This window comes from Rattus norvegicus, chromosome 7, assembly GCF_036323735.1.
Source record: "Rattus norvegicus strain BN/NHsdMcwi chromosome 7, GRCr8, whole genome shotgun sequence".
NCBI lineage: Eukaryota > Metazoa > Chordata > Mammalia > Rodentia > Muridae > Rattus > Rattus norvegicus.
The window spans coordinates 18787914-18813051 of NC_086025.1; the positions used below are offsets into that span (position 1 = coordinate 18787914).

The following is a 25138-nucleotide window of genomic DNA, read 5'->3' on the forward strand; positions in this document are numbered from 1 at the left end:
ATCTTGATCAACTCTGCCTCCTGCATTTGTGGGAGCCTCAACCCCCACACCTGGTGCCTGTGATGGTGTAGGACTGGGAGTTGGAATGGCAGAGGAGTGGGAGTGGGGATGGCATCCCTGAGCAGCCGACAGACCCTGCCCTGCAGGCCCTCCACCCCCCACCACCACCCCAGGCAGCCAGGACTCCAGATTTGTGAAGGTCAGGGCCTCCCAGACAGCAGACCCAGCTGTGCAGAGGATCCAGCAGCCCAACACCACCAAAGGGCAGAACACAGCAAAGCTCGGAATGGACAAAGATGCAAAGCTTTGCCTGAAGGCCACCAGCAACACCAAAGCGTGCATTCCAGTGCTCACATCTGAGCGAGTGGAGGAGATCGTAAGTAGCCAAGGATGATGGATTAAGGCTCTGAGGGCCAAGACCAATACCCATATTGAGACACCTGTGTGAGATGAGGAGCCAGTGTTCATGGTGACTGGAGGCAGTAAGAAGTGTTCACAGCCTGGCAGGAAATCATCTCCGAAGTGTGGCTTTAGTGTGCCCCCTGCTCTGCCAGGCCAAGCGATGATCCCTGTATGAGCCCTACCATGTGGTGATGCTGTTAGTGTGCCCAAATTGTATCCAGCAGCAGACCAACACTTACATCATAACTTCCAGCCAGGACTAAGACCTGGTGTTTGAGGTCAACAGTGCCTGGGTAACTTGGAAAGTAGACAGCACCGCAAGGAAGGAGATAGCAAGGTACAATACCCCACACACTGGCAAGATTCTTGAGTAGAACAGGGATGGTGACTTCCTGGGTGACAATAAGATTGACTTCATGGCTGTCAGACTCCATGCAGCCCTGGATAGCCTCTACTCAGATGCCTGGCCCGTGTTTGCTCCAGGCTGTAAGCCACTCTCCACCTTCAGGCACAACAACCTGGGCTGTATAGGTGAGTGTGGCATGAACTCATCTTTGAGGCCCAGCACTTAGGCTAGCAGGGCAGGGACATCAGCTAAGGTGGATATCTGTTTCCAGCAATGGTGTGGGCAGGCAGGAATTGTACTATGGAGTGAGAGGTAAGCCTGCCCACCCCCACTGCTGATGGAGTTCTTACCAGGAACTCCATCTTCACACTGGTGCACTTCTCTTCTGCCTCCTACTACTTTTCTTCAGTCAAAGCATATGCAGAACCCCCAGGTGAGCATTGATCTCCTGCCACCAATGAGGGGTCCTGGACAGGCTCACATAAATGCAGTCCAGAGAGACACAAAGAGTTTCTCTAAAGTGGGAGTGGGAGGGCCTGCATCGTCTGCTTTGAGAGAAAAGTGACAGCAGCCCTGGTGCCCAGTGGACATAACCTTGTCTGGATGGAGGGTGCAGTATGCATCTGTGAGAGGACAGACCAAGATTGTCCTGTCTGTCACATCACTGCCACACAAGCTATCTGAATATTTTTCCAAGTTCCATGTCCCTGGAAAATCGGTCTGCTCCCTAGGGTACAGCCATGGACCTATAGCGATTGTTGAAACATCAGCAACTACAGGTCAAGGTTCTGGGCAATAATCATCTCAGTTGGATGGAGAAGGAGAGGAATGAGTGGCTACTGATGGGGCAAAGTCCAGAGCCTCTGGTTACACTTTGGGAGTGGGCTATAAATTTTACTAACGTTACAACTCTGATACATCAACAGACCCTTAAATCAGGAAGCAGTTAAGAGAAGCTTTTGTTTAGCTTGAAGCGGCCACCAGGACAACCTGACCTTTCCCTTCTCCCTATCTATGTGACATTAGGCCTCTTCCTCTGCGGAGTAAGAACAGGGAGAATTGCTGTCTGTAGCTAGAGGTGCTCTTAGTGATCCCCAGTCCTTTGGTTCTGACCTCCGATCTCGTAACGTGACCCCTTACCACAACCCACCCTTTTCCTGAGTTCCCAACAGAATAAGGAGAAGGGGACCTAATAAGGTTCTAGGTACATTTTCTGGGAAGGAGCAGGATGTCAATCAACAAAGGGCTCACAATTCACCTGTCTCACATGGCTGGGCTAGAGAGATCTCAAAAAGGCTTCTCTTTTCCCTCCAACTTTTTGCTAGTCCCTTCTTCAAATTTTTTTGCTAGGGACTTGCCCTTTCCTTTTTTTGTCTTTGTTCTTTTTTTCCTATTCCTTCTATTCCCCTTTTTTATCCAGCTGTTACTTGCAGTCCCTGGTTCCTCTTGCCTCTTCTAGCCCAGCTTTGGGCATATCATCTTCCTGGGAGAGAAGTCTAGAGAACATTTTGATAGCCCCCTTCCCAGGTTCTGATCCTGTAGTGGACAGCCCCTTCCCCACTCCTGCAAAGACTCAATTCCAATTCCTGATGGAATGTTAGTTTTAGATCCAGACAGTTTGAGACTGGAAACTAATAATGGGGTACATAGTGGAAAATAGTAGCGGGGTTCATAAAAGGTTGGAAACCAACCTTTATCTTCTGTGGGTGTTCATAAAAGGTAATAAACCAACCTTTATCTTCTGTGGGCGTTATGCTGAGGGTGCAGCATATACGTATCACTGATCACCTGACCGAGGGAAGGGGAAGCAGATTGTAGGAAATATCCTGGATCTGGAGAGGTGTGGTTGGGAATTGTCCCCTCTCCCTCACTAGCAGTGGCCCACCCCTGACCTCTCTGCACCTAGCTGAACCACTATTGAAGCCTGATTAAACACAAATCATTATGCTATGTCTTCCCCACTGCCTGAGGAGAGAGCTCAGCTTCTTGGTGATGGGTTACGCCAGGGCAAAGCAGGGTTGGGGTACAGTGGAGCCTCTTCCAAGAATCAGGCATTGTGATAGGTCTAGCACCCTTTGTGCTCCTCTTGCTCATTTATGTCAGTCAGCAGCCTCCTACCCTCCTGGTTCTGCTGGCTGGGCCAGGAGCTGGTGGGTGACCAGGAGGCCAGCAGATGCTTGTATGTAATAGGGAGGGAATACTCTGAGCTCTAGCTCAGGATTCTCACTCTTCCTGGCTGGAGAAGGGATGTGGGAGGAAGGCAGACGGAGGTCTCTCTCTTTTGCCTCTTGTCAATTAATTTACCTCTCCACAACCTCACCCTCTGGACCACCAGCCTGAGAGGGGAGATGCAGGAGGTCACAGCCATTTCACTGACAGGAATGAGTTCCAGTCAGGACCTGTCTCTGCGTATGACTCTCTAGAGTGGGAGGTCAGAGACATAAGCTTCTCTCAGAACTGTGACAGAGAGATTCCCCTCCACCTAGTGAACACTGAATTCCATCCTTCAATCCTCCAGCTGCCTCCCTTCTGCTTCAAATAGGTCTTAAAACAGCAAGATAATAGGAACAGCCAGCTGCTTCTAATGCTTAGACATTCTAGCTCATTTTCTGTCTCTGATGACATTTCACCTGACCCTAGCACTGCAATTTTTATTTGTATGGTGCTCATGTGTGATAGTCAACTGGTCAACATCAATAGCACAAGAAATCTGAATGGAGGAAAATGTTACTGAGTTAACTCCTGTATTAATAGGAAGGTATACCTATAGGAAGGTATAAAGGGAGTTTCTTCATCAGTGACTACTATGGGAGCATGGTGTCCCATGTGGAGATGTGCCATTAGAAGGCATCATTATCTGAGCAGGAAAGTCAGGTCAGCATGCCAGTCAGCAGCTCTCCTCTGCCACTCTGTCAGCTCTCTTTCACTTCCTGCCTACAGGATCATGCCTCGTCTGAGTTCCTGCCTTGACTTCTCCTCACAGATGGACAACGGTCAGGATATAGGAGCCACATTAAATCTTGACAATGGTCAGGATATAGGAGCCACATTAAATCATTTGTGCTCCTTGTTGCTTTTGGTCATAGTGTCTGTCAAATCAATGCAAAGTAACTTATGCCAGACACACATTTTTGTACACTGGTCCACATCAGGCAGTGGTTGTTTTGTGGCAGAGCAAGAAGGAAGGGAGGCTGATAGACCCTCCCCCCACTTTTAGAAAGGGTATTGTTGGGCAGAACCTTGGGGGATGGGCAAGCCCTAACTGTCAGAAACTGTAGTTTAACTTACATTGCCTACTTTACTGCCAGAGATGAGGTACTCAGATACTCTGCCTTTATCTCCACAAGAGGTTTCTCACTTTGGAGCATGGAGGTCCCAAATCAGGGTTTCTCTGTGTAACCCTGACTATCCTGGAATTCCCTCAGTACACCAGGCTGGGAAGTAACTCAGAGATCCACCTGTCTGTGTTGCTGGAAGTAAAGGTGTGCACCTCCACCACAAGGCTTCCTCCAGGCATTTGCAATCATTCAACTACCAAATGTGGAGGGTCTAGTGACCATCCCCAGGCACCAGGCACAGGGATAGCAGCTAATGGGAAGCAGGCCCAGTAGCCCAAGCGAACAAAGTTCAGAGGGGCAGGAGGAATACATTTAGACATTCTACACAGCAGAGTGATGGTCTTGCTACAGCAATCTCTCCTAAGGTGATCAGAGGAAAGGATTCCTTGGCCCCTAGCACCTAAAGTAGACAGCCTGGATAGCCATAACCCATGGGTTTGAGGGACGTGGGAAGGGAATCAGCCATGTTTGGATTCTTTTCAGAGTTAAATCCTAATGGCTCCATATTCTGTGTGCAGGCCCCAGCCTATTGGCCTCCACAGTTGAACAGTGAAGAGGCAGGAAGGACTGAGGCTGCATTTGACCTGGCCCATGGTGAAGTCCTGCACTGGATAACAGTCACTGAGAATACCTTGGGAAGGAATATGAAGGTGTCCTGAGGAGGCAGATCTAGGAGTGCACTTTTCCTTTCTAGAAGGCTGTCAACAAAACTGAAACAGGACTCTGGAGACATTCCTGTCTCCTATGATTTAGATGATGGAAACTGAGTGTACCAAATAATGAAACTTCACTAAGAGTCTGGACAGAAGGTGGCTTCTGTACCAGGTGTCACCACACCAGTCACAGAATGCAGGGGAAACAACATCAGGTCTTTGACATCAGGCTCTAGAGAGTAATGCTGTAAGGTCTAGTGAAAGAATGCTGACATAGGTGTACTGTCCTACCACCCAGAAACACAGCTGTGACCGAGACATTTCTAGTGCCCAAAGTTTTGATTAATGCACAGCTCCATGCCTCTGAGAAATGTGATACCTCTGTCCATGGGAGGGAGTCCTGGCTGAATTGGACAGCTCCCATAATCTGTTTTATGGGAGGCCATATGCAAGCACAGACCTAGGACAGTCATAGTGGCCTCAGAAGATTAGGGAAAGAAAACACAGTCCTCAGTACAGCTGGATCAAGATACATCCATGTGTAAGGAAGACATTTAGGATGTCTGTTCTGTGATTATGAATTTGATCCTGGCAACTTGGTAGTCCTTAATAAAACTAAAATTCTGTCTTATTTGGCCCTTTCCAAGTACCTAGAACTTCCTTTGTTCCTGTTCCATGCATGGGTCATAAAAATCAACCCTTCCTTGAGGCAGAGGCTTACAGCCAGACCCTGAGGCTGTGTGAAGCCTCATTGGCCTTGGTAGAGGTCACACAACAAGTGAGATTTCTGGGATGCTAGTGGTATCCTACGTCTGCTGGGCCTATAGAGGGAGGGAGGAGTATCTCAAGGAATGACAGAAAGGTGTGTTTTCCTGATTGGCTTTTGCCTCCAAACAATGGGGTGAGGACATATCACTTCTAAGGAGACATAGGCGCTCCATCATGAGTTCCACTATAGGTTTCTCCCTCAGGAGAACAATTAACCATCAAGGCAGGATGCTCCCCATTTGGAAGAAGACAGACAGAAAAGCTTTCAACATCCTCTGAGGCTTGCCCTACAACTTTCCAAAATTACTTCCCATAAAGGGTTAGGGCAGTGTCCCTGAAGGAAGGAGGGAGCACTGACATAGGAGCAGACCTCCAGTTCATCATATGTTCCACAGCAAATATTCATTCATTCATTCATTCATTCATTCATTTATGTGTTCATTCATTGTGTCAGTCATTCTGTTTCTCTCCCACCACAATCCTTCACTCTTCCCTGAAGAAAAATGTGCCTACAATGTCCCTAGTGGCCCCTGCCCATGAACCAGTTTTCCAAATAACACATTTGGTGCTTCCAGAGAACGATAGCAGGATTCTTTTGGATTTAGTTCTTTGAACTCAATTCTCTGTCATGACAGTCACAGAAACGTTGGCAGACGGCTGCCTCCCAGAGCACCCAACTGCCATGCAGTATGTTTACCTCTTCTGCACTTGAGTGGTCATGGGTTCTTTTCTTTTGTTGGGATCCCTATTCTGCAGTTGTGCATTGTTTCTCCTTCAGTGAGCCATAGATGTCATTAAATTCACTAAGGTCCTATTGTGCTATACAAAGACCCTGGAAGAATTGCTAAGTGAGTCTTCACATATTACTGAGAACTTGAGAGCTTGGAATAGCTGGGATGCCTCAGGAAAGCAGACAAGATTTTCTTGCAGATTGCCCTCTCTAGACATGAGGAGACTCAAGCTGTATTGCAAGGGCAGAAGAGCAGGGCTGCCTTGTGGACACCTAGGAAGATACCAAGGTCAAAGATCCCACTATACTCAGGGTGTGCCCAAGAGTAGTGATATTAGTCCCTGAGAATCCTTTGACATGGGTCCAGGTTTAGCCCTCATAGAGGATTACATAGGGAAACTCAGGAAGAAGTACAGGGTTACACTCTGAAAATAAAGGGAGGAAGCCTGCCCTGAAATGCTTTCTCCTAGCACTTGTAGGACAAGAGGGAGGGAGGGATTACTTAGAGTCAGTGAGTGTTTAGGACTGAACTGGGCACTTCAACTTCTAGGTTTGAGTATAAACACAGATACTCAGAGACATTCTCTGACTTTTATGTTCATAGTCCACCATAAAGAGTTCATTGAGGGTTAGGGATTTGGCTCAGTGGTAGAGCGCTTGCCTAGCAAGCGCAAGGCCCTGGGTTCGGTCCCCAGCTCCAAAAAAAAAAAAAAAAAAAGAGTTCATTGACATTGCCCTACGAATTTCAAGGGAGAAAAGCAAGCATTTTTGAAGAGTAATGTACATTCTAAAAAGTGCAGGTTCTGATCAGTGTCTAAGAGAGGTCACACAACAAATGAGATTTCTGGGTCTCCTCATTCAGCAACCTGCTGCCCCCTTTGATCTCCTGAATCAATTATTCCTCCCATTGCATCTTCCCAGTTCTCTTTTAAAGACTCCATGCTGTCTCTGGACAAATCTCTATTACCATATTGTCTACTGCATTCAGGAGGCTGCTCATACTCCAGTATGAGATGGATGTGACTTAAAATGCTATTTTAATCAGTTATGATGTGTACATGATATGCCTAGGATGTGAGCCTGGGAACACTGCCTTTTCAAAGAGAATCTGTACTTTTCCCTAGCTAGAGTCTGACTTATGTCCACAATAGAAATCACTTTGTCTGTGGTAGGCTAGTTTTGTAGACTGAAGCACTTTTTAATCTCTATAGGACTCCTTCTGAGTGTGGGTGGGCTTTGTTCAGGCATCTTTTTCTGTCATGTTTTCTCCAGGGACCAGAGGAAAATGCATTTGCAATTAGTACTCATCAGGTGACACATGAGCCGATGCCCAAGGACATCCCTCTCTGGACTACAGAGGCTGTCCTTCTCTTGGTTTTCATATGACGGGGGCTTCATTCTATCAGCACTTCAGTGCATGCTAAACGCACAAGCTACAGACAGGAGGCCTGTCTCTAAACACAATTCCTAGGTGTGAAACGGTTTGCCATTTCAATCTTTGGAAGAATCAAGATGGAACTCTTTTGAACTGCAAGAGGTAAAACAACCCTGAGAGTCCTGCCTTCATTCTATCCTCTGCAGTTTGCAAACAGATTGCAAGCACCTTATTGCCAAAACGGCATGGGATTTGCTCCTGAACTTTGCTGCGGCTCGCATAAGGGACAGCCACAGAGTGACACTGGGAGGCCTCACTGTATCTGGGGCTCCCATTCATGAGACAGCAGAAGAAAATGTTAAGCATGGAGACAGTTTTCCCCATGACATTTCTTCAGATAGGTGTGGTTCTAAACACAGCAGCCTGAACAGGCATGAACAGAATCAGTGCTTCTTAAATTATTGGGAAAAATTGAAAGAGAAGAAATTGTGGGGATAGAAAATGTATGGTCATGGACCAAGTCTTTGTGAAGGCCTTCAGCCTAGCCCACATTTATGGCATGATCCAGTAGTATTAAGTATGTCTCCATTATTTTCTCATACTGTCACTTCTGCACATATGATATGTGTGTAATAGAAGTCACAGCATGTGGAATGCTGAGGTGATGTGGCCTGCATAGTTCTCACTTGGAATAGTCTGTGACTTTTCCTCACTCATCTTTGGTTTCTCAATATCTTCTAGCAGATGCCTTCTCTGGGGCAACTGTCAAAATTGGTACAAGAGAGGGTTTATCTGGCAAGGTAAGGGACATGGAACTTTGTTAGGATGTTGTCCTGCAGCTCACCCTGTGTGTTCCCTATACAGAGGATGTGCCCTGTTCTCTTATCCCAGAGAGCTTCCTGCCCAGACTGCACTCAACATTACCATTGCATGACTCCCTCAGGACAAGGTCTGGGGACCAAAAGGGTTCAGGTTCACAAGTTACGGCTCTAGCCTTTGGAAGGACAAAGTCAAACACTTGATACTGCTGTCTACATAAGCAGCTGGTTTGGGCTTTGTTTGGGGGTTGGGGGTAGGATTGAATGCTACTGCAGTCTCTTCAGATAGTTTCTGCTCCCTTTCCTCACACAGTTAGCAAGGTTCTTCTGCCAGGATTAATATTCATTTACTTTTTTTTTAAAAAAACAGATGTTCTCATGGCATGACCCTTGAAAGTTGAATTCAGAGATACTGGAGAACAACAATATCAAAACAATGTAGTAAGATGCTTCTCTGTGCCTTCCTCGCCAATATATTTATGCTTTTCAGGTCCCTGCAAGGCCATGGTAGGATAATTTACAGAGTCAAGCCTTCACAGCTATACAGGAAAGCATCATGTACTGAATGCCTAGGTTCTTCTTTCTGAAGAGGATGGCCATCAATGGAGGTTGAGTATTTTCCTTGACCTCTGCTGAGATATACAGGAAAAATCCCAACATATGGACTTGAAATTGAGCTAAAATAGGTACATAGGAATCATTTGGTTTCATGGGAAAAAAACCACGTCTCCCTGGACTATAGGGACCAAACCCCAGTCCAAAGCACAAACATATCCACACGGTGTTTTCCTTTTTTTTTTTTCACTTATAATTCCCTCATGAATGATCCATGAGAACATGACCTGGAGAGGTGGAGAGTGTCCCGCTCACTACCTCAGCACAGTGCCTGTCTTGACTGTTGCCTTCACAGCCTTTTTCTTCCTAGGGACAATGATCAGCACCTATGTAGGAGATTGAATTAGGTTGGTCCCCCTAGGGTCATGTGCTTCAATACAATTCCTAGTTGGGACAACAGTTTAGAAAGAATTAGACAGTATAGTCTGGGGAAGAGTTGTGTCCCTGGGGCTGGGTTTACAGGTATCAAAAGCCCAGGCCATTCCAATTGATTCCCTCTCTGCCTCCCACTTGTGGTCCAAGTGAGCTCTCAGCTGTTCTGTTCACAATGGTTTTCATGATCCCAGTAGATACTCAACTTGTAAATGAGTTTAAAGCACACATTCACTTTATACGTTTGCTGCCTGGGTCCTGGTGTCTTTTTGCAGCGAATGTAAGGAACATGCAGACCTTAGTAGCTATTGCTTTAGTGGATCCAATGCACTGAAATTTACTCATTCAAAAGTCAAAGCCAGTGGATATTTTAGTGCCCTTTGCTGTTGAGTCTATACCAACATTTGGGAATGCTAAAGGCATGTTATTGTAGGGAAGGGCGATCCACTGTACTGGACACTTGGAGTACTTATAAATCTCAACAATGACAAGCATGAGCGGTGATCCTGCTATCAGAGGCTTCAGAAATGCAGCTTATCCAAGCTGAAGCCAGTGCTGGCTGAAGCACATAGAGAACAACTGCCCGAGTAACCCCTTCTTCTAAGTGACCCCACACGCTTTCCTGAGCATGGAGCACCTGTGAAGTCAATGTTGAATAAGATAGACTCAGGTAGACTAATTCTGTGGTCTTTTGCTGATTCCACATCTGGGTTACACAGGTATTTGTTTACGTCTTCTCAGGCAATGCCACCTTGATGCACATATAATGCTTTAATGTGAGAAGATAGAGGAATATTAATAAGAATATTTGATTTTGATCCTGGTAAACAAGTACTATTACCTTCATATATCAGTCTGCAATTTGCAAAATGTATTGATGTTTAATGTCTCAATAAACAATGTCAAGATAGTGGCAATACTTTATGTCCGGCACTATCTGCCCAAATAGAATTCTTTGACTCCTCCTCTTGCAGCAGCCCCTCCTCCATTCTGAGGTCAAAGAAGTTTCCCGCTGGAACATACTAAGTATCTAGCTGGAAAGGATTTGATGTTACTAGGACCTAGAAGAGGTTAATGGTAATAGGATGGTGTAGGGTACAAGCTCAATGTTGTGATGAACACTCCCATACAAGCATACCATTTCATTTCCTACTGTGTCCTCCCTGCTTTAGAGGACCTAGGTTCTTGGAAGATATGGGTGGGTGGGGGGTTGTGGTTTATCTTCAGAGACTTTTGAAATAACAGAAAAGGAAACAGGAAACAACAGGGAAGCTCTCTCTTATGCCCATTCTGATGAGACACCCAATTTTCTGAGAGGGTGATGAAGGTTTCCTTGTCCAAGTCTTCCTTAGGCGACAGTGGAATTTCCTGTTCTGATGTGCTCATGTGTTCACAGGGGCAGAACCATCTACAGAATACAGGGCACAGGCAGTATCTGCTCCTCCTCTTGGGACAGTGTAGAGCAATGGAAAGCATGGGAGCTCTTCTTGCCCCCCTGTGTCCTGACAGAGTCAGGGCAGAAGGTCCATGCTCTCCTGAGGGCTGGTAAAGGAGGAGGACAAAGTTGGGCTCACAGGCCCTTCCGTTGGGTGGAATACAAGACATGAAGGGGTGTGCAGGAGTCGGGGTGGTGGAGCACCTGGATCCACAGGCTTGGATGAAGTCTTAGATGCATGCTCACATCTTGTGTCTGTTCTTCTAGAGTAGTTAGGGCCCCATCTTTTCCATTTACTTTGCTGGGGATTCCAGTTCCTTGACATGAAACTCCATGATTCAAAGCCTGTCCATAATGTTAGAATCTGGAGAAGTCACAGTCTACATATTAACTTCACATTTCATTACCCGGGAATGTCCCTCAATGTTTTCTATGGAGGAACTCAACTTTGGGGAAATTGTGAGTGTCTGGGGATTTAGATTTCAATTTGCCAAGAGAAGTGAGTTGCAATGTCATAGGTCCCTGTGACAATATTTGTCTCTTCCATGGTGTTTACTCTCAGTGCCTGTGAAAATGTGGTCAGGTAATATAAGAGCATGCCCAAACTGTCCGCATCTGCCTTTTTTGCCATGAAATGGCTCATCTAGTGTGAGGTCTACAGCATAATTCCCTTGGACCCATGCTGCCTTTTCAGGAAGATGCACAGTCTGCATTGAGGTTCAGGTCATCTCTGTCTATTTCTCATCAACCTCTGACTCGCTGAGGATATTCTGGTGTTTTATGTTTGCATAGACAAAGTCAAGGGTGTTTCAATATTTTATGGCTGTCACTATTGCACAAATATTTTTGCCCCTTCTTCCTGCTTGGGGCCTCCTCCATTATTAGTTCAAGAAGTCCCCTGCTGGAGCACACTCAGTATCTACATGGACCCCCTTTGATGTTAGTAGGCCCTAGAAGAGGCTAATGACTGTAGCATGGTATAGTGAAGAAGGTCAAGAAGTGATGCACCATCTCGTACTTGCCTAGAAACTCATGGGGTTCTGGGTCCTGCTTCTTTCATAAGATCCATATTTCTGAAAGTTATATAGTAGGCTTTCATCTTCACAGACTCCTTAACAGAACAGATTCTTGACAGGAAAACCCTGATACTCTTGTCTAGTCCCTTGAAGCACTCAATCCTCTGAGGGTTTACTTAGAGCTCCTTGTCTAAGAATTCCTTAGACCGCAGGGGCATTTGCTCTTCTGGTATGCTGATGTGGACTCAATGGGTAGACACATCTCCAGAATGGAGGGCACAGGCAGTCTCTGTGCTCCTCCTCTTGGGACACTGTAATGTAGTGGCAGGCATGGAAGCACTTCTTGCCACTATTGGCCTTATTGTGTCAGGGCAGCAGGCCAATGCTCTCCTAGGGCTGGATATGGATGAGGCCAAAGTTGGGGTTACTCCCCTTTCTCTTTGATGGAAGAAGAGAATAAAGGGATGTGCTCATGATTTGGGTGGCATAGGGCATGTAAGCCCAGTAATGACAAAAGTCTTAGATCCATGCTCAAGTGCCCTCTGTTCCTGTTCTTTTAAATTTAAATATGTCCCCCATCATTTTGCTGTAGTTTTACTTGTTCAAGGATTTAATTTCCTGCAACTATAAAATTCCATACCTCAGAGCATGTCTACAGTTTGAGAATCTGGATAGGTGACAATCGAGATAAGTACTTCACATTTCCTCTCATTACACAAAAATGTCTCAATGTTCTCAATGGAGGGCCTCATCTCTGGGTGAACTGTAAGGATTTGGTGGCTTAGGTTTCCGGTTGCCAGAAGTGAGTTGCAATGTCATAGGGCCCTGTAACAATCTATTTCTGATCTCTTTCGTGGTCCTTCCACTGAAGAAATTGGACCCTGTGGTGATATAATGGAGTACTTTGCCCACACTCAACCCATTTGCCTCTTTGCCATCCTGTGGCTCTCCTAGTGTGAGCGCTGTAGCATAAAATCCTTGGTCCCGTGCTGCCATTTCAGTGAGGGGCTGTGTCTGCATTGATGGGCTGGTGATGTCTATGAATTTTACATTATCCACTGCATCTTTGTGGATATTCTGGAATTTTATGCCTGGATGGACAAGTTCAATTTTTGTGGCAGTACTTTATTGATGCCCATAAGTGTCCAAGTATTTTCTATGATCTTCCTTCTGCAACATGCCCCCCTCCACTCTTTGGTCAAGGACGTTTTCTTCTAGAGCATTCTCAGAAAGTAGATGGATCTGAATTGACGTTCCTAGAACCTGATAGAGGCTCTTGATATTAGAATGGAATAGTGTTTTCATAGTTTATATTTGTGACTGGATCCTTCCAATGAGATATTTGATGACCTCTATAGTTTTATAATCACTAAGGCCTGTGTTTTTATGTGGCAGGCAGGATTCATGATCTCAAATGCACCCTGGCCAATTAGAAAAAGTATCATGTACTGACTCCTGAGTTGTTTTTTCCTGTGGTGCTGGCCATAAGGTTAGGTTTCTTAGATGACTACACTATTTAACCCTTGCTTCCCACGCCTTCTTCCTGATCTATTAATTTTTCAATTATATATGTTCTCATCATTGAACTTTACTCATTTTTCAGACAGGGCCCCTCAGAACTGGACATAATGTACAGATTCTATCAGATACTCCTATCTCTACACAAATATCTCCAAGTCACTACCTGACATACCCCTACCTAACTTTGTAAGAAACTGGGGATAATTCTACCCTGATTTAATCAGACTGAATTTTCCTATCTTCTACTGTCCTTACAGTTCATCTGAATGGTTTAGAGAGATGTCAATTTTGAGATATTGGTTCTGGGCCCCAAGACTATTTTTCTTCCACTTAAGAATTTTAGAGGCAGTCAAGGGATGCAATTGCTCAGAGTTACTCTATATCCTGGGAGGAAGGCAGGTTTCGAGAGATGCCCTCTATTTGGGGAGGAACATAATTGCAGATAGACAGTCTATGTTCAAAAAAGATGGCAGTTGACAACAGATTCCATATGTACAGGGAGGTAGGCAGTTGGAGAGAGATTCTCATTGTACAATAAAAAGGCATTTGGAGAGAAATGCCAATGTACAGATGAGATGGCAGTTGGTGTCAATATTGTATGTTCTGAAGCTCTTCTCAAACAGCGGGGCTCATCCAGAGGTCCAGTGGTGACTCTTGGATTGTTGCTAAGTTTGTCTCACCAATGGAGGCATCGACCAAGGAGATGGGAAAATACCCGTGGAGAACTGCCACATAGTAAAAGACTTACTCCCACTTTTAGGAGCTAAGTGCCCTCTGTATTCAGATATTCCTAAATTAACCCTCCTAATATACATAACCTGCTTTAGAAATCCTTCCATGTTCCTGTACAATGTTTTCCATTAGACAGACACTGGGACCCCTGAAGACCTCAGGGAATATACAGGTCTGATTTTCCTTGCCTGAGTTTAAGGGACTCAAAATGTATTGAGTAAAGTTCACTGACAATTCTGACCACTCATTTCCCAACATTTGAATACATGAACCGACTCTTTATGGAACCATAATATAAATGATGTTCATTTTGAACCACATCCCCCCTAGGCAGGCTGGGGCCTCCCTTACTCCAGCAGAAATAGGCTTGAGGGGTTGCTGGACAAGGCAACATCTAGTGCTCCTGTTCTCCATGAGGCCAAATGGCTGCATCCTTATGGAGCATGAGCTGAGGCCACAGTATCTCAGCTCCACGTCTCAGGTTACTGCCTTACCTACTCCACCCCAGTGTACTTTATGTAGCCTTGTTAGAACTGAGAACGGAGAGACACAACAGTAAAGAATGGCAACTGCAGACCTCAGCCCCTGTGAACAGGGCCCATTAGGAATAGAAGGGTAAACTTGGTGGACAGACACAGATGGCTCAGCAGAGTGTTTACTTTCCTCCTGCCATTTCGGTCACAGTGAAGAGAAGGTGACTGAGGGAGGACAACAACAGGTGAGCTAGGGATATTTCTCAACAACAACAACGACAACGACAACAACAACAACAACAACGACAACAACGACAACAACAACAACAACAACAACAACGACGACAACAACAACAACCACAATGACAACGACAACGACAACAACAACAACAACAACAACAATAGCAAGTGACTTTGTGATAGGCAGAGGACTCTGAAAGTATGGCAAGGCCTGTCTGCTGAGGCTAGGGTACATGTAGTGGCTCTGGCATCTTCTCAGCTGGCTGAAGAAACAGGACATGGTTAATTGAGGAGAGAACAGAGTTCATGCAAGAAAGATCCAAATCCTCCTGGACTGGGACAGGAAATAAAGCTTGAAATGTGACCATGGGTGCCTGTGATGAGAGTTGAAAGACAATGAGAGCTAACTGTCCCTGGAGAGGAGAGCAGAGTATGTGTGTCTGTCTGGCAAAATGTCCAGCAGCCTTCTATGTTGGGAGAGGGGATTACTGGAAAGACAGAATATAACTCTCAGAGACAAAGGTTACCTCTACTGGGCACATACACAAAAGTCCCCTACATATAGCAAGGACACATGTTCCACTATATTGATAAATCCCTTATTTGTAACAGCCAAGCTGGAAACAAACCAAAGTCCCTCAGTAGCAGAATGGATGCAGAAAATGTAGTCCATTTACACAGTAGAATACTAGTCAGCTATTAAATAATATGACTTCATAAAATTCTCAGGCAAATGGATGGAGCTAGAAAATATCATGCTGAGTGAGGTAACCCAGTCACAAAAAACCCACATACTTTGTACTCACTGAAAAGAGGATATTATCCAAAAAGCTCACAATAGCCATGATAAAACCCACAGACCATATGGAGCTAAGGAGGAAGGAAATCAGGATGTGGATGCTTCAGTTCTGCATTGAGGAGGTTTCAGGATTATTGCAGGAGGGGGAGGAATAAGGGGACCAGGGAGGGAGACAGGAGGAGGAGGAAATAAGGGGGCAATATAAGATAGTGGAGGAGATGGTAAAGAGGAAGAGAGGTTTAGGAAATGTATAAAAATATGTAACAGGGATTACAAACTGGAGATGGCCACCAGAGGGTCCCACAGACCAGGAAATGAGAGGCTCCTAGGACCCACTGAGAATGGCTTTAGCCTAAATATGCATAGAACAGGGACATAGATCCTGAAGAGACCACCTCCAGTATATAGGCACAGTCCCCAATGGAGGACTGAGCCTGCCCATCTCAAAAGTATTTTACCCAGAAATGTTCCTGTCCAAAGGAAAAACAAGGACAAAAAATGGAGCAGAGACTGAAGGAAGGGTCCTCAAGGAACTTTCCTACCTGGGAATCCACACTGTGTGCAGACACCAAACCTGAAACTGTTGTCTTTGTCATGAGGCGCTTGCTAACAGAATCCTGGTTTGACTGATTCTTGGGAGGCTTGGTTATCAACTAAGCAATGCAGATGTGGAAGCTTGGAGCTAACCATCAGACTGAACTCAGGGACCCTGGTGGAGCAGCTGTCGCAGGGACTACAGAAGGAGAGGGTTATTGTAACCCAATAGGAAGAAAAACATTGGCCTAACTAACAACCCAGAAGCCCCAGAGTCTTAATCACTGAACACGGTGTGTACAGGGAGGGATCCATAGCTCCAAATATCTATTTATCAGAGAACAGAATTGCATGACAGCAAGGGGAGGGTAGCCCCTTGGTCTTCTAGAGGTTTGATTCCCCCAGCACAGGGAGAAACTGGAGAAGTGGGAGGGGGTGGGGGGTGGGCGAGCACCTATATATAGACATAGCAGAGGGCTGTGAGGGCAGATGTGGGATGGGGCTTATGGAAGGGTAACCTGGATGTGAGATAGCATTTGACATGTGAATGAATAGAATGCTTACTAAATAAAAGAAATTAAACAAAGAAAAACAATGGTTAGGGCTGCTCAGTCCATACTACACGAGTCTCCAGGTTCTCCTGGACTTGACAATAGTTTATAGAATCATGGGAAACAAAGTTCCAAGCCCACAGAGACAATGCCTTATATATATTCAATATTACTTAGCATCTCAAGGCTCACCTATTCCTTTCCGTTCCTTCCTCTAACATTAACAAACATTGATCCCCTCAACATGAGCTTCAAGTGTGTCCCTCATAACCTTCCATGTATCAGCAAATCAGGAAATCTGCTAGTAGACCCCGGTCTGACTTGACTCTACCGGACAGTCAGGCATTCATAAAAGAAGGCAAAATGACTCCCCACAAGGCAGGTGGATCTTACCTCAGAAAGGGCACAATGTTCCTGCTGAGACAGCATCTTGTATCGAGACAGAAAGCTAAACCAGACCTAGACACTATGGTAAGAATGAGTCTTGGGGTATGAGATGCCCTCTTCTCACCCACTAATCTGTGTCCTATCCCTTCTCCAACTTTCATGACCCCCTGGATGTCACTATGGAGTTACCACTTGGAATGGTTGCTTTAGGTTAAGGATCCAAGCCAGGGTGAAGACCAGAATACAAAGCAAATCATGGCTTCCTACTTCTCTATATACAGAGACAGATGGAGATGTTTTCCAAATAATCTAGCAAAAGAAGACAAAGCCCAAGCAGTCCATATGGTTACTGACCCTATGGATGCCTTAGCAGGTAGAGCCCAATCCACTGAGCCCTTGCAGACATGTGGATAGAATACCTACAAGCCCAAGTCTTCAAAGAGGGTAAACTCTTCACTCAGACTCTGCTCAAAAATAGATTAGAACAAAGCCCCTGTAAGATGGCCTTCTGAGTGAGTGCAGCCCTATTGGGGTGAACCACACCAGGGGTCTGTGAGTCATGGAACTGTTTCGAGGTGACAGGCACAGTAGATCTCTGGATCCAGGCTCACAACCATCTCATACTTGGAATATCCCATCAGCACCTGCTCTACCTGAGTTGTTGTCTTGGGATTTAGAACATCTGGTGGGAAAAGACTAGGTCACCCAGCAAAAGGCTTTAAAAGACAGGGTCTTATGGCTTAGACTTTTTTTAAAAAAGCCTTGGTGTTAACATCATGGAGGGAGCAATAGGCAATCCCCTGACCAGTGGCTTATATCAACACTTTGTGGATTGAGGACCTGGGAGAATTCAAATCATGCCAAGTCAACAAGATAGAGGGTCCCTATGAAAAGCTACCAGAAGCATTGTCCTCTTAAACAGGCAGAGGCACACACACCTTTTCCTTGACAAACATGACAGCATGTCAGTCTTGTACCAGTGTGCATATACCTAGGGAGGAAGCATTCTACCTCTTCAGATCCCATGTTGCATGAGGTACAAATAAAGGGGTCTGACTTTTCCACCTGGAGCCACCAAAGAGATATTCACTGAGAAGCCTGTTGCTCCCAAACAAGCTGAAGCTGAACTCCTAGTGTCCATCTGGACGTGCTTATCTCCAAGGTCCAGCAGCTGGAACTTAAGTGATGTGGCCTGGGAAAGAACCGAGAATGCACCTTGCTCTCGTGTTGTTTCATGGCTAGACATCTTTCTGCATAAACTCCAGCATCACAAAGTCACCTTTTGTTCTCCTGTCTATGTTGAAGGACTTTGATGACCACAACTCCTCTGTTCTCTGAAAGAGGCTCTGTTGGCTTAGTGTAGGGCAGCAGTCTGGCTGGGTTGAAGTTAACAGTACTGGATATGGTGCTAGTCCAGGATAACTCCCTGATTATTTGGGCTTTGTACTTTCACCTCTGTTGCCCAGTAGGAGGGCAACACAGCATGGAGCATGGACCTTCTCTGTAATCTCCCTGACACAGGACCAGGCATCATTCTTCCCTGTTCCTCTCCTGGTGTTTCTGGCTTCCCCTCTGGGGTCTCTCTTATCTTTAGTAGCGTTTCTCTCACACAGTCATGCTTATTTTAAAACGTTTGAGCAGTCTCCAGGAATCAGGACCTATTTCTATCCTCAAATCCTTTAACCTTTTTAGATTCTTTTCCAAGATCTGAGGCCAAACACCCAACAACAGCAAAATTTCCTACTAGCCCCCATCAGTTCTACCATGAGCTTGGCAAATACTTTTAAGAGTCTCATGGTCCTGGTAAGTGTTGGTACCTAGTGTGTTTAGAAATAGGTATGGAGAAAGGTGGAGATATATTTTTGAGCTTGACTGTCTTGTCTAAAACAAGACAGCAACTAAATAGTAATAACTGGGAACCAGAGCTCACCATATAGGAGGGACAAAGGTCAGATTTATAGAGTAGGGCTGAAAAAAACTGATACTGGTTTTGTTTGTTATGAGTGATATGAGCAATCCACAATTACCAGTGCCCTGAAAGAGGGGCAAATCTTTAGTCAGCTCTTTTCTGTGCACGTGTGAGTTGTCTTGCACAAGAAAGCTGCTCCTCAACACAGAAAAAGTGGTCAGAGTAGCTGGGTAATCTTAGTCACCAGATTCCAAACACTAGGACCATCAGTTGGCTACCTGACTCAAAAACAAGGACACTGTATTTCAGACTTGGTCTGGAGTTTTTCATGCTAAAAAAGAGACAACATAAGCATGCTCTCCAGTAAAACTCCCCATGAGGCATGTCAGACACTGCCCAATATTGCCTGGCACTGCCACCTGTTGCTTATTCAGTGGTGTGGACAAGAAAAAGACACCTTCCTCTGCCCTTGTACCTCACCACCTATGGCATGCATGATACTTGACTCTGGTGTGACTAGAACAGGAGAGGAGCCCCTGTCATTCACCTGCTAGAACATTCAGGAGTTCAGGTCCTTAACCTTGCTTGGGCAGCACAATAGATCTAGCCCTGGATAAATGGGCTGTGTATGAAAAGGCCCCAAGGGTTCTGTCTCTTGTCTGCGAGGCAATGGTGAGGATGATGGAGAAACCCCTCTCCCCTTATTCATCATGATGTCTGTGGCAGGCAGGAGAGCTGGCCCTGTGCTCATGTGTAACAGACCTGGCCATGTCCTCACTCGCTGCAATACTCAAGAGACAGGAACTGGTGCTTCACCTGAAGAGTAGGTTGTCACTGGCCATGTTTTCAGGGACTACAAGGTAAGCAGTCTCCTTGAAGGGTGCTAAAGTCATCAGGCTGACAAGATACATCTCAGGCACAAATCTAGGACTTTTAATTGACACCAATATCTAGCTATTGGTGAACTTCTGGAGTGCATGCAGGGCTAGTTTTATAGATCTAAAAGTCCAGAATGTCTATGATACAGATAACCACCATGACAACAAAATATCTGAGAAGAGGTCCATAGAAATTCCAGTGTTGATAGAGTAGCTAAAGACTCATAACACACCAAACAACCACTATAATGAAAATTTGCAGATGAGAAGGTATGAAAGCCATGGTGACATATTATAGCTTCCACAACAATCATTTTCGACTATTATTGGGGAAGATAGCATGGGTTAAGTATGGACAGGAGAGGAGAGGGAGATAGTGGGATTGTGTCTTGTGAAGGGAAATACACACACACACGCACAAACACACACACAGAGGGGGGAGAGAGGGATATGAAGAGGGACAGGGAAACAGAGAGATTGAGATAGAAAAAGAGAGAGAGAGAGAGAGAGAGAGAGAGAGAGAGAGAAAGCGCAAGTGCAGACAAGTGAGCAGGCGAAATCGAATAATGTTAAGCACTAGAAAGATCTTTAATGCCACAGTGGTAGTTAACTAGTCAATGTCTGAGAAATGGCAGTGTTGTTCGAAGCACAAACTCACAGTGATTGTCAGCGTATGCATGAGAGTAAGCAAGCTCATACTACAGGGAATCTTATGAACAAGGAAGTGGGGATAAGGATTGGAAATCCAACTACAAGGTGAGAGACCATTGGCACTTGACAGCTGCTGGGAGAGGGAAAGGCTGTTTTTGATGCCAAACCCTGAGAGGTCAATGATTCTCCAACTCGCACTTCATGACTGAGATTAGTTGGGTAACAAAAACTGGACCTGATCGAGAGATATGAAGGGAAAGGGAGAGGAAGAGGGAGGGAGAAAGGGAAGGGGAGGCAGAGGAGGAGCAAAACAGGGAAGGGAGGGAGAGCGAGAGGTTGAAGAAGAGGAGGAGGATCAGAGGGGATGAAAAGGAGAGTGAGACTGGTCTTCAGTCTGGACAAACCAACCTCTGTTGACTAGTTTTGTTCTTGATGCTTCCCTAGGACACTTTCAGAGGCACAGTGCCATTACCTACGTTTACTCAGCTGGAGCCCTGTTTTCTACATCTTCTGACTCCTGGATCCCCAAGGGCTGTGACTGATAGGGCACACATCGGGCTAATAGGGGACTAAGGGGCATTTGAGGACTCCCATCACTGAAGAAGGGTTCATCATTTCTCAGAACTGCATTCACGGCTGTGATTTAATAGAGCTCGTTGATGACAGGTTGAGTGTTTTCAGCTTTGCAGTATGCCTAGCATTCTGTCTTCATCTGCATCATGACTGTGATCCACATGTAATGTCTCACTAGGAAATATTTGATTGCAGAAGAAGGAAGCCACACTAGCTGTGTGTAATTCTTGTCCCCAGTGGTTCAGCTTTTATCCATACTTAGAGGATCAGAACTTGTAAGACGCTCAACCACAGGTGCAGAGACCATCACACCCAGTTAGCACAGTGTCTGGTAGGGGAATCCACCTAGAGATGTAGATTCACAGGTCACCTCCACCACTGACGCTCTAGTCAGGACCCGGAGCTGATTTACCTTAGATTCAGTTGAAGGAGATGGGGACAAAAATCACTGGAAGAGTCTGTGGTCTGAAAGACTTGCTTTCTCTGAAAAGTGTGGCAGGCATTGGTAATATTTTTGTGACTTGGAAAGGAGAGTAGACACATGACTAATGGAATGACTCTAGAGCTGATAGGGAATTCTCTGACTTCCTTTCTCCGTCTGTGAGAAAATAATGAAGACTTAAATAATGAATAACTTAAGGAATGATTTGTCCTGGCTCAGATGTAATGATGATACAGTATCTCATGGTGGGAAAAGCAGGGTATCAGCAGAAAAAGCAACTGATTTCCCTGTGTTCATGATCAGGAATCCCAGGCAGTGGATGGTTGAGAATCTTGTTGCTTTCACAGTTTGATGCAGCTGGAAATGCACCCCGAGGAAATGTTCCAAAAATCATGCAGGGCGGACCTTATGTTCCTTAGAGAAAAACATCTCAAAAACACTCACAGATACTTGCCCAAATGTTTGCACCTAAGCGCCTGTCACAGTCACAAAGAAGGTTGATTTCTGGGAAGCTAAGGAGCCCATAGAAAGAAGTACTTTACGTTCAGAAAGTTTATTGTTTGATCAAGACAAATGCTGACCAAAAAAGGAGCTGGGAGGACACAGAGCACAGAGCTTGGAAACTGCGTGTGTTTGTTTGTACTTGCGTGGCAAATGGAGGGGCACTATTGGAGGTGTGTGCTTGTTTGAATACGTGTGTCACTGTATGCGTGTGTTTGGAGATTCTCCTCCTATCTGCCTGGAAGGAGTTTTCTGTTTGCCTTTGGAGCATGATGTACAACACTCAGCGCCTCAACTGCGCTGCCTGTCTAGAAGCTGCCTAACTTCCCACCATAATGATTTGGATGGAAACTCACAACCATTGAGCCAGCCACAAGAAAATATTGTACATGACAAGGCAGTAATATAGTACCTTTGTCATGGCATGTTTTCACAGTAGAGGAAATTCTAACAGAAATTGCAGGGGAAGTAAGCATCATCTCTTTCCAAGGGAAGAAATTATTGAGAGATGCAGAGTGGATCACAAGTAGAAGGCTGCTGTGTCGCTCTCTCTCCTTTGCACACAGTTGGGGGACTGGCAGACCTGAGTAGCTCACACTGAAAAATACCAGGAAACTCCCCAGTGCATCCAAGTAGGGAGAAGACAGGGCTGAGGAGAGCAAGGAGATGCTGCCAACTCAAGCAAGAGTAAAAGTAGAAAGGAGAAGCCAAAATCGAAGACAGAAGAAGCAAGGAAAGGAATGGAAAAGACTTGTTCCTCCAGAGCAAAAGCAGTGAAAGAGAAAGGGCCTTCTGAAGTTGATGTGTGTTCTGCTAAATCCAACAAGGACAAGAAGGACGATGAGCCTCAAGACCACAATGCTTGTAAAAGCAAAACATCCCAGAAGAAAAGGAGTCCCTTGAGAAGAAAACAGCCAATGGGAAAAAACACAGAGACAAAAACCAGGAAGTTTCTGAAGCAGAGGCAGACATGCCCAAGCCCAAGGAGAAGAAAGGGAAAGAAGTTAATGAGACAAGGGAGAGAAGAGCCCAGGCTCAAGAATGTCCTCTCCCATTCCGAACCAAACTCCAACTCCAGGGATGCTCCTGGGGAAGAAAATAGTAATGAGATAGAAAAGGAAATACTCATGGAGAAGAAAGGATTCTCTCTAATTTTCCCATACCCGAGGAGACTGTCAAGCTTCTCAAAGCTCAAAGCTTGAGGGGTGAACTACCCATTTTTTCTAAAAACCAAGACATTCAGTCATGTATACAGTGAGACAGACTTCATTGCCCAGGCATGGACAGTAAGCAGGAAGTCCTTCTCCTTTGCCGTCCCTTTGATTGGGTAACTTAAAGGTGGACTTCAAGAGAGGAAGAGAGGCCAAGCCAATCAGATACTACTGCTGCACCTACAAGAGAATTAGCAAATCAAATGAGCAAAGACTTCAGTGACATCGATAAAAGCTATCAGTGTTTTTTATGGTGAAACTCCCTATGGTGGTAAACGAGAACAAGTGCAGAGTGGGATTGATATCCTGGTTGGGACCCCAGCTCATATTGAGGATCACTTGCAGAATGGCAAGCTAGATCTCACCAAACTTTAACATGTTGTCCTGGATGAAGATGACCAGATGTTAGATACTGGTTTTGAAGATCAAGTGGAAGAAATTTTATGTATAGCATACAAGAACGATTCTGAAGGCAACCCGCAAACATTGCTTTTTCTCTGCAAAATGGTCTCATTGGGTATTTAATGTTGCTAAAAATATACAAAACCTACGTATGAACGGGTGGACCTGATTAGGAAAAGACTCAGAAAGCAGCCTTAACTGTGGAGCACAGGAGACAGAGAGGACAGTGGTGAGTGGGGATGTGTTCCGAGGCTACAGTGGTCCTCAAGGGGACATGTTGAACTTCTGTGAATCCACGAACAGTGGCAGGAGCTGTCACAAAACACATGCATAAAGCAGGAATGCCCAGTCCTTACATGGGGACATTCTGCAGAAGCAAAAGGAAATCAACCTGAAAGGTGCTGAAATGGCAATTTTGTGGGTTTACTGGCTGCAAGTGGGTTAGACATCCCCGAGGGTGACCTGGTTGTTCATAGATGTACACCAATGGAAATGGAGTCTTTGATCTTTCAAGAAGAACAGGCAGAGCTGGAAGGATAGGGGTTTGAACTGCTTTTACCAAAGAAGAGTACCAGTTACCCCAGGTGGAGCGGAAAGCCAGCACTAAATTTGAACGAATAGGTCTTCCTTCTGAAACAAATAATGAAAGCCTCCAGCAAAGATGCCATCAGACTATTGGACTCTGTGCCCCCACTGACGTTGGCCATTTCAAGCGGTCAGCTGAGACGCTGACTGAGGAGAAAGGAGCTGTAGAGACCTGGTAGCTGCTCTATCTCCACAGATCAAGGGCCACATCGGTCGACCAGTGCTCCCTGATCCACTGCCCAGCAGCCTTTGAGACCATGATACTGCAGTGCTTTGTTGAGATGTCCAACTGAGCAATGCTTGGAAGGAACTTGAGGAGCAGCTAGGCAAGAACATCGATGCCAAAATGAAGGGGATGGTCTTCCTCAAAGGAAAACCGGAAGTTTGTTTTGATGTCTGCACTGAAGCAGACACAGAAACACAGGTGAAGTGGCACGGTTGGAGATGCTAGCAGCTCACCGTGGCCACTGAGGAGCCAGAGCTGAAAGGACCCCCAGAAAGATATCAAGGGGGCAGGGGCAGCAGATGGCAGCCATGGTGATTTCATGGGACAGCAGGGTGGAAGCAGGAACTTCCTGGATCAGGGCAGGGACAGCAAGGAGGAAGTAGAAACTTCAGAGGACAATGACCAAGAGGTGACAACAAAAGGTACCAGAACCACAATCAAAGGCCAGAAGTGGAGTTTATAGTAAAGTATTGGGTCAGTGAGTAGAGCCAAGAAGAAACTCTTCACAATGGGCACCCCAGGGTCCCTCCTGCTCTCAAAGTCCCCAGTGCTTCATTCCTTTTAGATGATTTACCAGCTCCCCTTCCTTGCAGAGAGGCTTCTGACCTGTCTGAGTAACCGTCATTCTGTCTTACTTTTGGAAAGAAATAGGAAT

General features: G+C 45.6%; 1 protein-coding gene and 1 pseudogene across 6 annotated transcripts in view; both read left to right on the plus strand.

Annotated features, from left to right (window-relative positions):
- LOC134479845 (putative sperm motility kinase W) overlaps window positions 1-25138 on the plus strand; it is a 665424-nt gene that overhangs the window by 621703 nt on the left and 18583 nt on the right. The window lies entirely within an intron of this gene.
- Window positions 287-24985, plus strand: Ddx21-ps3 (DExD-box helicase 21, pseudogene 3; annotated as a pseudogene).